Consider the following 12867-nt stretch of genomic DNA (forward strand, 5'->3'; position numbering starts at 1 on the left):
AATAATCTGAATCCATATTCTCTTAAAACACTGGCTGAGTGAGTATTGTGTTAGAACACAGGCTGTGTGAGTATTCTGTTAGAACACAGGCTGAGTCCATATTCTGTTAGAACACAGACAGAGTAATTTTTGGACAAAATCTGAGTCCACATTCTGTTAGAACACAGACTGAGTTAGTAATTTTTGATCTGAATCCACATTCTGTTAAAACGCAGGCTGAGTTAGTATTCTGTTAGAACACAGGCTGAGTGAGTGTTCTGTTAGAACACTTAGGTGAGTGAGTATTCCTTAAATATAGACTGAGTCCACATTCTGTTAGAACACAGGCTGAGTGAGTACTCTTTGAAAATAATCTGAGTCAATATCCTGTTAGAACACTTGCTGAGTTAGTATTTTGTTAAAACCCAGGCTCGGTGGGTATTCTGTTAGAACACAGGCGGAGTGGTTATTATTAAAAATAAACTGAGTCCATATTATTTAGAACACAGGCTGAGTGAGTATTCTCTAAACATAGACTGCGTCCATATTCTGTTAGAAAACAGACTGAGTTAATAATTTTTGATCAAAATCTGAGTCCACATTCTGTTAAAACAAAGCCTGAGTGGGTAATATATAAAAATAAACTGAGTCCATATTTTGTTCGAACACAGGCTGAGTGAGTATTCTTTGAAAATAATCTGAATCCATATTCTCTTAAAACACTGGCTGAGTGAGTATTCTGTTAGAACACAGGCTGTGTGAGTATTCTGTTAGAACACAGGCTGTGTGAGTATTCTGTTAGAACACAGGCTGACTCCATATTCTGTTAGAACACAGACAGTGTAATTTTTGAAGAAAATCTGAGTCCACATTCTATTAGAACACAGACTGAGTTAGTAATTTTTGATCTTAATCCACATTCTGTTAAAACGCAGGCTGAGTTAGTATTCTGTTAGAACACAGGCTGAGCGAGTGTTCTGTTAGAACACAGGCTGTGTGAGTATTCTTTAAACATACTCTGAGTCCATATTCTGTTAGAACACAGACTGAGTTAGTAATTTTTGATCTGAATCCACATTCTGTTAAAACACAGGCTGAGTTAGTATTCTGTTAGAACACAGGCTGAGTGAGTGTTCTGTTAGAACACTTAGGTGAGTGAGTATTCTTTAAATATAGACTGAGTCCATATTCTGTTAGAAAACAGGCTGAGTGAGTATTCTTTGAAAATAATCTGAGTCAATATCTTGTTAGAACACTTGCTGAGTTAGTATTTTGTTAAAACCCAGGCTCGGTGGGTATTCTGTTAGAACAGAGGCAGAGTGTTTATTATTAAAAATAAACTGAGTCCATATTATTTAGAACACAGGCTGAGTGAGTATTCTCTAAACATAGACTGAGTCCATATTCTGTTAGAAAACAGACTGAGTTAATAATTTTTGATCAAATTCTGAGTCCACATTCTGTTAGAACACAGGCTGAGTGAGTATTCTTTGAAAATAATCTGAATCCATATTCTGGTAGAACACTGGCTGAGTGAGTATTCTTTGAAAACAATCTGAGTCAATATACAGTTAGAACACTTGCTGAGTTAGTATTTTGTTAAAACCCAGGCTGAGTGAGTATTCTGTTAGAACACAGGCTGAGTGGATATTATTTAAAAATAAACTGAGTCCATATTCTTTATAACACAGACTGAGTGAGTATTCTTTTAATAAAATATGAGTCCACATTCTGTTAAAACAGAGGCTGAATTAGTATTCTGTTAGAACACAGGCTGTGTGAGTATTCTTTAAACATAGACTGAGTCCATATTCTGTTAGAACACAGGTGGAGTGAGTATTATTTTAAAATAATCTGAATCCATATTCTGGTAGAACTCTCGCTGAGTGAGTATTCTGTTAGGACAGAGGCTGAGTGAGTATTCTTTAAACATAAACTGAGTCCATATTCTGTTACAACACAGGCGGAGTGAGTATTATTTTAAAATAATCTGAATCCATATCGTGGTAGAACCCTAGCTGAGTGAGTATTCTGTTAGAACACAGGCTGAGTGAGTATTCTGTTAGTAAACAGGCTCATTGATTATTCTTTGAAAATAATCTGAGTCAATACCTGTTAGTACACTGGCTGCGTGAGTATTTTATTAAAAACCAGGCTGAGTGTGTATTCTATTAGAACACAGGCTGAGTGAGTATTCTTTAAACATAGACTGCGTCCATATTCTGTTAGAAAACAGACTGAATTAATAATTTTTGATCAAAATCTGAGTCCACATTCTGTTAAAACACAGCCTGGGTGGGTAATATATAAAAATAAACTGAGTCTATATTTTGTTGGAACACAGGCTGAGTGAGTATTCTTTGTAAATAATCTGAATCCATATTCTCTTAAAACACTGGCTGAGTGAGTATTGTGTTAGAACACAGGCTGTGTGAGTATTCTGTTAGAACACAGGCTGAGTCCATATTCTGTTAGAACACAGACAGAGTAATTTTTGGACAAAATCTGAGTCCACATTCTGTTAGAACACAGACTGAGTTAGTAATTTTTGATCTGAATCCACATTCTGTTAAAACGCAGGCTGAGTTAGTATTCTGTTAGAACACAGGCTGAGTGAGTGTTCTGTTAGAACACTTAGGTGAGTGAGTATTCCTTAAATATAGACTGAGTCCACATTCTGTTAGAACACAGGCTGAGTGAGTACTCTTTGAAAATAATCTGAGTCAATATCCTGTTAGAACACTTGCTGAGTTAGTATTTTGTTAAAACCCAGGCTCGGTGGGTATTCTGTTAGAACACAGGCTGAGTGGTTATTATTAAAAATAAACTGAGTCCATATTATTTAGAACACAGGCTGAGTGAGTATTCTCTAAACATAGACTGCGTCCATATTCTGTTAGAAAACAGACTGAGTTAATAATTTTTGATCAAAATCTGAGTCCACATTCTGTTAAAACAAAGCCTGAGTGGGTAATATATAAAAATAAACTGAGTCCATATTTTGTTCGAACACAGGCTGAGTGAGTATTCTTTGAAAATAATCTGAATCCATATTCTCTTAAAACACTGGCTGAGTGAGTATTCTGTTAGAACACAGGCTGTGTGAGTATTCTGTTAGAACACAGGCTGTGTGAGTATTCTGTTAGAACACAGGCTGACTCCATATTCTGTTAGAACACAGACAGTGTAATTTTTGAAGAAAATCTGAGTCCACATTCTATTAGAACACAGACTGAGTTAGTAATTTTTGATCTTAATCCACATTCTGTTAAAACGCAGGCTGAGTTAGTATTCTGTTAGAACACAGGCTGAGCGAGTGTTCTGTTAGAACACAGGCTGTGTGAGTATTCTTTAAACATACTCTGAGTCCATATTCTGTTAGAACACAGACTGAGTTAGTAATTTTTGATCTGAATCCACATTCTGTTAAAACACAGGCTGAGTTAGTATTCTGTTAGAACACAGGCTGAGTGAGTGTTCTGTTAGAACACTTAGGTGAGTGAGTATTCTTTAAATATAGACTGAGTCCATATTCTGTTAGAAAACAGGCTGAGTGAGTATTCTTTGAAAATAATCTGAGTCAATATCTTGTTAGAACACTTGCTGAGTTAGTATTTTGTTAAAACCCAGGCTCGGTGGGTATTCTGTTAGAACAGAGGCAGAGTGTTTATTATTAAAAATAAACTGAGTCCATATTATTTAGAACACAGGCTGAGTGAGTATTCTCTAAACATAGACTGAGTCCATATTCTGTTAGAAAACAGACTGAGTTAATAATTTTTGATCAAATTCTGAGTCCACATTCTGTTAGAACACAGGCTGAGTGAGTATTCTTTGAAAATAATCTGAATCCATATTCTGGTAGAACACTGGCTGAGTGAGTATTCTTTGAAAACAATCTGAGTCAATATACAGTTAGAACACTTGCTGAGTTAGTATTTTGTTAAAACCCAGGCTGAGTGAGTATTCTGTTAGAACACAGGCTGAGTGGATATTATTTAAAAATAAACTGAGTCCATATTCTTTATAACACAGACTGAGTGAGTATTCTTTTAATAAAATATGAGTCCACATTCTGTTAAAACAGAGGCTGAATTAGTATTCTGTTAGAACACAGGCTGTGTGAGTATTCTTTAAACATAGACTGAGTCCATATTCTGTTAGAACACAGGCGGAGTGAGTATTATTTTAAAATAATCTGAATCCATATTCTGGTAGAACTCTCGCTGAGTGAGTATTCTGTTAGGACAGAGGCTGAGTGAGTATTCTTTAAACATAAACTGAGTCCATATTCTGTTACAACACAGGCGGAGTGAGTATTATTTTAAAATAATCTGAATCCATATCGTGGTAGAACCCTAGCTGAGTGAGTATTCTGTTAGAACACAGGCTGAGTGAGTATTCTGTTAGTAAACAGGCTCATTGATTATTCTTTGAAAATAATCTGAGTCAATACCTGTTAGTACACTGGCTGCGTGAGTATTTTATTAAAAACCAGGCTGAGTGTGTATTCTATTAGAACACAGGCTGAGTGAGTATTCTTTAAACATAGACTGCGTCCATATTCTGTTAGAAAACAGACTGAATTAATAATTTTTGATCAAAATCTGAGTCCACATTCTGTTAAAACACAGCCTGGGTGGGTAATATATAAAAATAAACTGAGTCTATATTTTGTTGGAACACAGGCTGAGTGAGTATTCTTTGTAAATAATCTGAATCCATATTCTCTTAAAACACTGGCTGAGTGAGTATTGTGTTAGAACACAGGCTGTGTGAGTATTCTGTTAGAACACAGGCTGAGTCCATATTCTGTTAGAACACAGACAGAGTAATTTTTGGACAAAATCTGAGTCCACATTCTGTTAGAACACAGACTGAGTTAGTAATTTTTGATCTGAATCCACATTCTGTTAAAACGCAGGCTGAGTTAGTATTCTGTTAGAACACAGGCTGAGTGAGTGTTCTGTTAGAACACTTAGGTGAGTGAGTATTCCTTAAATATAGACTGAGTCCACATTCTGTTAGAACACAGGCTGAGTGAGTACTCTTTGAAAATAATCTGAGTCAATATCCTGTTAGAACACTTGCTGAGTTAGTATTTTGTTAAAACCCAGGCTCGGTGGGTATTCTGTTAGAACACAGGCTGAGTGGTTATTATTAAAAATAAACTGAGTCCATATTATTTAGAACACAGGCTGAGTGAGTATTCTCTAAACATAGACTGCGTCCATATTCTGTTAGAAAACAGACTGAGTTAATAATTTTTGATCAAAATCTGAGTCCACATTCTGTTAAAACAAAGCCTGAGTGGGTAATATATAAAAATAAACTGAGTCCATATTTTGTTCGAACACAGGCTGAGTGAGTATTCTTTGAAAATAATCTGAATCCATATTCTCTTAAAACACTGGCTGAGTGAGTATTCTGTTAGAACACAGGCTGTGTGAGTATTCTGTTAGAACACAGGCTGTGTGAGTATTCTGTTAGAACACAGGCTGACTCCATATTCTGTTAGAACACAGACAGTGTAATTTTTGAAGAAAATCTGAGTCCACATTCTATTAGAACACAGACTGAGTTAGTAATTTTTGATCTTAATCCACATTCTGTTAAAACGCAGGCTGAGTTAGTATTCTGTTAGAACACAGGCTGAGCGAGTGTTCTGTTAGAACACAGGCTGTGTGAGTATTCTTTAAACATACTCTGAGTCCATATTCTGTTAGAACACAGACTGAGTTAGTAATTTTTGATCTGAATCCACATTCTGTTAAAACACAGGCTGAGTTAGTATTCTGTTAGAACACAGGCTGAGTGAGTGTTCTGTTAGAACACTTAGGTGAGTGAGTATTCTTTAAATATAGACTGAGTCCATATTCTGTTAGAAAACAGGCTGAGTGAGTATTCTTTGAAAATAATCTGAGTCAATATCTTGTTAGAACACTTGCTGAGTTAGTATTTTGTTAAAACCCAGGCTCGGTGGGTATTCTGTTAGAACAGAGGAAGAGTGTTTATTATTAAAAATAAACTGAGTCCATATTATTTAGAACACAGGCTGAGTGAGTATTCTCTAAACATAGACTGAGTCCATATTCTGTTAGAAAACAGACTGAGTTAATAATTTTTGATCAAATTCTGAGTCCACATTCTGTTAGAACACAGGCTGAGTGAGTATTCTTTGAAAATAATCTGAATCCATATTCTGGTAGAACACTGGCTGAGTGAGTATTCTTTGAAAACAATCTGAGTCAATATACAGTTAGAACACTTGCTGAGTTAGTATTTTGTTAAAACCCAGGCTGAGTGAGTATTCTGTTAGAACACAGGCTGAGTGGATATTATTTAAAAATAAACTGAGTCCATATTCTTTATAACACAGACTGAGTGAGTATTCTTTTAATAAAATATGAGTCCACATTCTGTTAAAACAGAGGCTGAATTAGTATTCTGTTAGAACACAGGCTGTGTGAGTATTCTTTAAACATAGACTGAGTCCATATTCTGTTAGAACACAGGCGGAGTGAGTATTATTTTAAAATAATCTGAATCCATATTCTGGTAGAACTCTCGCTGAGTGAGTATTCTGTTAGGACAGAGGCTGAGTGAGTATTCTTTAAACATAAACTGAGTCCATATTCTGTTACAACACAGGCGGAGTGAGTATTATTTTAAAATAATCTGAATCCATATCGTGGTAGAACCCTAGCTGAGTGAGTATTCTGTTAGAACACAGGCTGAGTGAGTATTCTGTTAGTAAACAGGCTCATTGATTATTCTTTGAAAATAATCTGAGTCAATACCTGTTAGTACACTGGCTGCGTGAGTATTTTATTAAAAACCAGGCTGAGTGTGTATTCTATTAGAACACAGGCTGAGTGAGTATTCTTTAAACATAGACTGCGTCCATATTCTGTTAGAAAACAGACTGAATTAATAATTTTTGATCAAAATCTGAGTCCACATTCTGTTAAAACACAGCCTGGGTGGGTAATATATAAAAATAAACTGAGTCTATATTTTGTTGGAACACAGGCTGAGTGAGTATTCTTTGTAAATAATCTGAATCCATATTCTCTTAAAACACTGGCTGAGTGAGTATTGTGTTAGAACACAGGCTGTGTGAGTATTCTGTTAGAACACAGGCTGAGTCCATATTCTGTTAGAACACAGACAGTGTAATTTTTGAAGAAAATCTGAGTCCACATTCTATTAGAAAACAGACTGAGTTAGTAATTTTTGATCTGAATCCACATTCTGTTAAAACGCAGGCTGAGTTAGTATTCTGTTAGAACACAGGCTGAGCGAGTGTTCTGTTAGAACACTTCGGTGAGTGAGTATTCTTTAAATAGAGACTGAGTCCACATTCTGTTAGAACACAGGCTGAGTGAGTATTATTTTAAAATAATCTGAATCCTTATTCTGGTAGAACTCTCGCTGAGTGAGTATTCTGTTAGAACACAGGCTGAGTGAGTATTCTGTTAATAAACAGGCTCATTGAGTATTCCTTGAAAATACTCTGAGTCAATATCCTGTTAGTACACTGGCTGCGTGAATATCTTATTAAAAACCAGGCTGAGTGCCTATTCTTTTAGAACACAGGCTCAGTGATTATTCTTTAAACATAGACTGCGTCCTAATTCTGCTGGAACACAGACTGAGTTAGTAATTCTTGATCTGAATCCACATTCTGTTAAAACACAGGCTGAGTGAGTATTCTTTTAATAAAATCTGAGTCCACATTCTGTTAAAACACAGGCTGAACTAGTTTTCTGTTAGAACACAGGCTGTGTGAGTATTCTTTAAACATATTCTCAGTCCATATTCTGTTAGAACACAGACTGAGTTAGTAATTTTTGATCTGAATCCACATTCTGTTAAAACACAGGCTGAGTTAGTATTCTGTTAGAACACAGGCTGAGTGAGTGTTCTGTTAGAACACTTAGGTGAGTGAGTATTCTTTAAATATAGACTGAGTACATATTCTGTTAGAAAACAGGCTGAGTGAGTATTCTTTGAAAATAATCTGAGTCAATATCTTGTTAGAACACTTGCTGAGTTAGTATTTTGTTAAAACCCAGGCTCGGTGTGTATTCTGTTAGAACACAGGCAGAGTGTTTATTATTAAAAATAAACTGAATCCATATTATTTAGAACACAGGCTGAGTGAGTATTCTCTAAACATAGACTGAGTCCATATTCTGTTAGAAAACAGACTGAGTTAATAATTTTTGATCAAATTCTGAGTCCACATTCTGTTAGAACACAGGCTGAGTGAGTATTCTTTGAAAATAATCTGAATCCATATTCTGGTAGAACACTGGCTGAGTGAGTATTCTTTGAAAACAATCTGAGTCAATATACAGTTAGAACACTTGCTGAGTTAGTATTTTGTTAAAACCCAGGCTGAGTGAGTATTCTGTTAGAACACAGGCTGAGTGGATATTATTTAAAAATAAACTGAGTCCATATTCTTTATAACACAGACTGAGTGAGTATTCTTTTAATAAAATATGAGTCCACATTCTGTTAAAACAGAGGCTGAATTAGTATTCTGTTAGAACACAGGCTGTGTGAGTATTCTTTAAACATAGACTGAGTCCATATTCTGTTAGAACACAGGCGGAGTGAGTATTATTTTAAAATAATCTGAATCCATATTCTGGTAGAACTCTCGCTGAGTGAGTATTCTGTTAGGACATAGGCTGAGTGAGTATTCTTTAAACATAGACTGAGTCCATATTCTGTTACAACACAGGCGGAGTGAGTATTATTTTAAAATAATCTGAATCCATAATCTGGTAGAACCCTCGCTGAGTGAGTATTCTGTTAGAACACAGGCTGAGTTAGTATTCTGTTAGTAAACAGGCTCATTGAGTATTCTTTGAAAATAATCTGAGTCAATATCCTGTTAGTACACTGGCTGAGTGAGAATTTTATTAAAAACCAGGCTGAGTGTGTATTCTATTAGAACACAGGCTCAGTGAGTATTCTTTAAACATAGACTGCGTCCATATTCTGTTAGAAAACAGACTGAGTTAATAATTTTTGATCAAAATCTGAGTCCACATTCTGTTAAAACACAGCCTGAGTGGGTAATATATAAAAATAAACTGAGTCCATATTTTGTTCGAACACAGGCTGAATGAGTATTCTTTGAAAATAATCTGAATCCATATTCTCTTAAAACACTGACTTAGTTAGTATTCTGTTAGAGCACAGGCTGTGTGAGTATTCTGTTAGAACACAGGCTGAGTCCATATTCTGTTAGAACAGAGACAGAGTAATTTTTGAACAAAATCTGAGTCCACATTCTGTTAGAACACAGACTGAGTTAGTAATTTTTTATCTGAATCCACATTCTGTTAGAACGCAGGCTGAGTTAGTATTCTGTTAGAACACAGGCTGAGTGAGTGTTCTGTTAGAACACTGAGGTGAGTGAGTATTCTTTAAATATAGACTGAGTCCACATTCTGTTAGAACACAGGCTGAGTGAGTATTATTTTCAAATAATCAGAATCCATATTCTGGTAGAACTCTCGCTGAGTGAGTATTCTGTTAGAACACAGGCTGAGTGAGTATTCTGTTAGTAAACAGGCTCATTGAGTATTCTTTGAAAATACTCTGAGTCAATATCCTGTTAGTACACTGGCTGCGTGAATATCTTATTAAAAACCAGGCTGAGTGTGTATTCTATTAGAACACAGGCTGAGTGAGTATTCTTTAAACATAGACTGCGTCCTAATTCTGCTGGAACACAGACTGAGTTAGTAATTTTTGATCAATATCTGAGTCCACATTCTGTTAGAACACAGGCTGAGTGAGTATTCTTTGAAAATAATCTGAATCCATATTCTGGTAGAACACTGGCTGAGTGAGTATTCTTTGAAAACAATCTGAGTCAATATCATGTTAGAACACTGGCTGAGTTAGTATTTGTTAAAACCCATGCTGAGTGAGTATTCTGTTAGAACACAGGCTGCGTGGGTATTATTTAAAAATAAACTGACTCCATATTTTTATTACACAGACTGAGTGAGTATTCTTTTAATAAAATCTGAGTCCACATTCTGTTAAAACACAGGCTGAACTAGTATTCTGTTAGAACACAGGCTGTGTGAGTATTCTGTTAGAACACAGGCTGACTCCATATTCTGTTAGAACACAGACAGTGTAATTTTTGAAGAAAATCTGAGTCCACATTCTATTAGAACACAGACTGAGTTATTAATTTTTGATCTTAATCCACATTCTGTTAAAACGCAGGCTGAGTTAGTATTCTGTTAGAACACAGGCTGAGCGAGTGTTCTGTTAGAACACAGGCTGTGTGAGTATTCTTTAAACATATTCTGAGTCCATATTCTGTTAGAACACAGACTGAGTTAGTAATTTTTGATCTGAATCCACATTCTGTTAAAACACAGGCTGAGTTAGTATTCTGTTAGAACACAGGCTGAGTGAGTGTTCTGTTAGAACACTTAGGTGAGTGAGTATTCTTTAAATATAGACTGAGTCCATATTCTGTTAGAAAACAGGCTGAGTGAGTATTCTTTGAAAATAATCTGAGTCAATATCTTGTTAGAACACTTGCTGAGTTAGTATTTTGTTAAAACCCAGGCTCGGTGGGTATTCTGTTAGAACACAGGCAGAGTGTTTATTATTAAAAATAAACTGAGTCCATATTATTTAGAACACAGGCTGAGTGAGTATTCTCTAAACATAGACTGAGTCCATATTCTGTTAGAAAACAGACTGAGTTAATAATTTTTGATCAAATTCTGAGTCCACATTCTGTTAGAACACAGGCTGAGTGAGTATTCTTTGAAAATAATCTGAATCCATATTCTGGTAGAACACTGGCTGAGTGAGTATTCTTTGAAAACAATCTGAGTCAATATACAGTTAGAACACTTGCTGAGTTAGTATTTTGTTAAAACCCAGGCTGAGTGAGTATTCTGTTAGAACACAGGCTGAGTGGATATTATTTAAAAATAAACTGAGTCCATATTCTTTATAACACAGACTGAGTGAGTATTCTTTTAATAAAATATGAGTCCACATTCTGTTAAAACAGAGGCTGAATTAGTATTCTGTTAGAACACAGGCTGGGTGAGTATTCTTTAAACATAGACTGAGTCCATATTCTGTTAGAACACAGGCGGAGTGAGTATTATTTTAAAATAATCTGAATCCATATTCTGGTAGAACTCTCGCTGAGTGAGTATTCTGTTAGGACAGAGGCTGAGTGAGTATTCTGTTAGTAAACAGGCTCATTGAGTATTCTTTGAAAATAATCTGAGTCAATATCCTGTTAGTACACTGGCTGCGTCAGTATTTTATTAAAAACCAGGCTGAGTGTGTATTCTATTAGAACACAGGCTGAGTGAGTATTCTTTAAACATAGACTGCGTCCATATTCTGTTAGAAAACATACTGAGTTAATAATTTTTGATCAAAATCTGAGTCCACATTCTGTTAAAACAAAGCCTGAGTGGGTAATATATAAAAATAAACTGAGTCCATATTTTGTTCGAACACAGGCTGAGTGAGTATTCTTTGAAAATAATCTGAATCCATATTCTCTTAAAACACTGGCTGAGTGAGTATTCTGTTAGAACACAGGCTGTGTGAGTATTCTGTTAGAACACAGGCTGTGTGAGTATTCTGTTAGAACACAGGCTGACTCCATATTCTGTTAGAACACAGACAGTGTAATTTTTGAAGAAAATCTGAGTCCACATTCTATTAGAACACAGACTGAGTTAGTAATTTTTGCTCTTAATCCACATTCTGTTAAAACGCAGGCTGAGTTAGTATTCTGTTAGAACACAGGCTGAGCGAGTGTTCTGTTAGAACACTTCGGTGAGTGAGTATTCTTTAAATAGAGACGGAGTCCACATTCTGTTAGAACACAGGCTGAGTGAGTATTATTTTCAAATAATCAGAATCCATATTCTGGTAGAACTCTCGCTGAGTGAATATTCTGTTAGAACACAGGCTGAGTGAGTATTCTGTTAATAAACAGGCTCATTGAGTATTCCTTGAAAATACTCTGAGTCAATATCCTGTTAGTACACTGGCTGCGTGAATATCTTATTAAAAACCAGGCTGAGTGCCTATTCTTTTAGAACACAGGCTGAGTGATTATTCTTTAAACATAGACTGCGTCCTAATTCTGCTGGAACACAGACTGAGTTAGTAATTCTTGATCTGAATCCACATTCTGTTAAAACACAGGCTGAGTGAGTATTCTTTTAATAAAATCTGAGTCCACATTCTGTTAAAACACAGGCTGAACTAGTTTTCTGTTAGAACACAGGCTGTGTGAGTATTCTTTAAACATATTCTCAGTCCATATTCTGTTAGAACACAGACTGAGTTAGTAATTTTTGATCTGAATCCACATTCTGTTAAAACACAGGCTGAGTTAGTATTCTGTTAGAACACAGGCTGAGTGAGTGTTCTGTTAGAACACTTAGGTGAGTGAGTATTCTTTAAATATAGACTGAGTACATATTCTGTTAGAAAACAGGCTGAGTGAGTATTCTTTGAAAATAATCTGAGTCAATATCTTGTTAGAACACTTGCTGAGTTAGTATTTTGTTAAAACCCAGGCTCGGTGGGTATTCTGTTAGAACACAGGCAGAGTGTTTATTATTAAAAATAAACTGAATCCATATTATTTAGAACACAGGCTGAGTGAGTATTCTCTAAACATAGACTGAGTCCATATTCTGTTAGAAAACAGACTGAGTTAATAATTTTTGATCAAATTCTGAGTCCACATTCTGTTAGAACACAGGCTGAGTGAGTATTCTTTGAAAATAATCTGAATCCATATTCTGGTAGATCACTGGCTGAGTGAGTATTCTTTGAAAACAATCTGAGTCA

Source organism: Furipterus horrens, unplaced genomic scaffold (assembly GCF_987537825.1).
Source record: "Furipterus horrens unplaced genomic scaffold, mFurHor1.1.pri manual_scaffold_20, whole genome shotgun sequence".
Taxonomy (NCBI): Eukaryota; Metazoa; Chordata; class Mammalia; order Chiroptera; family Furipteridae; genus Furipterus; species Furipterus horrens.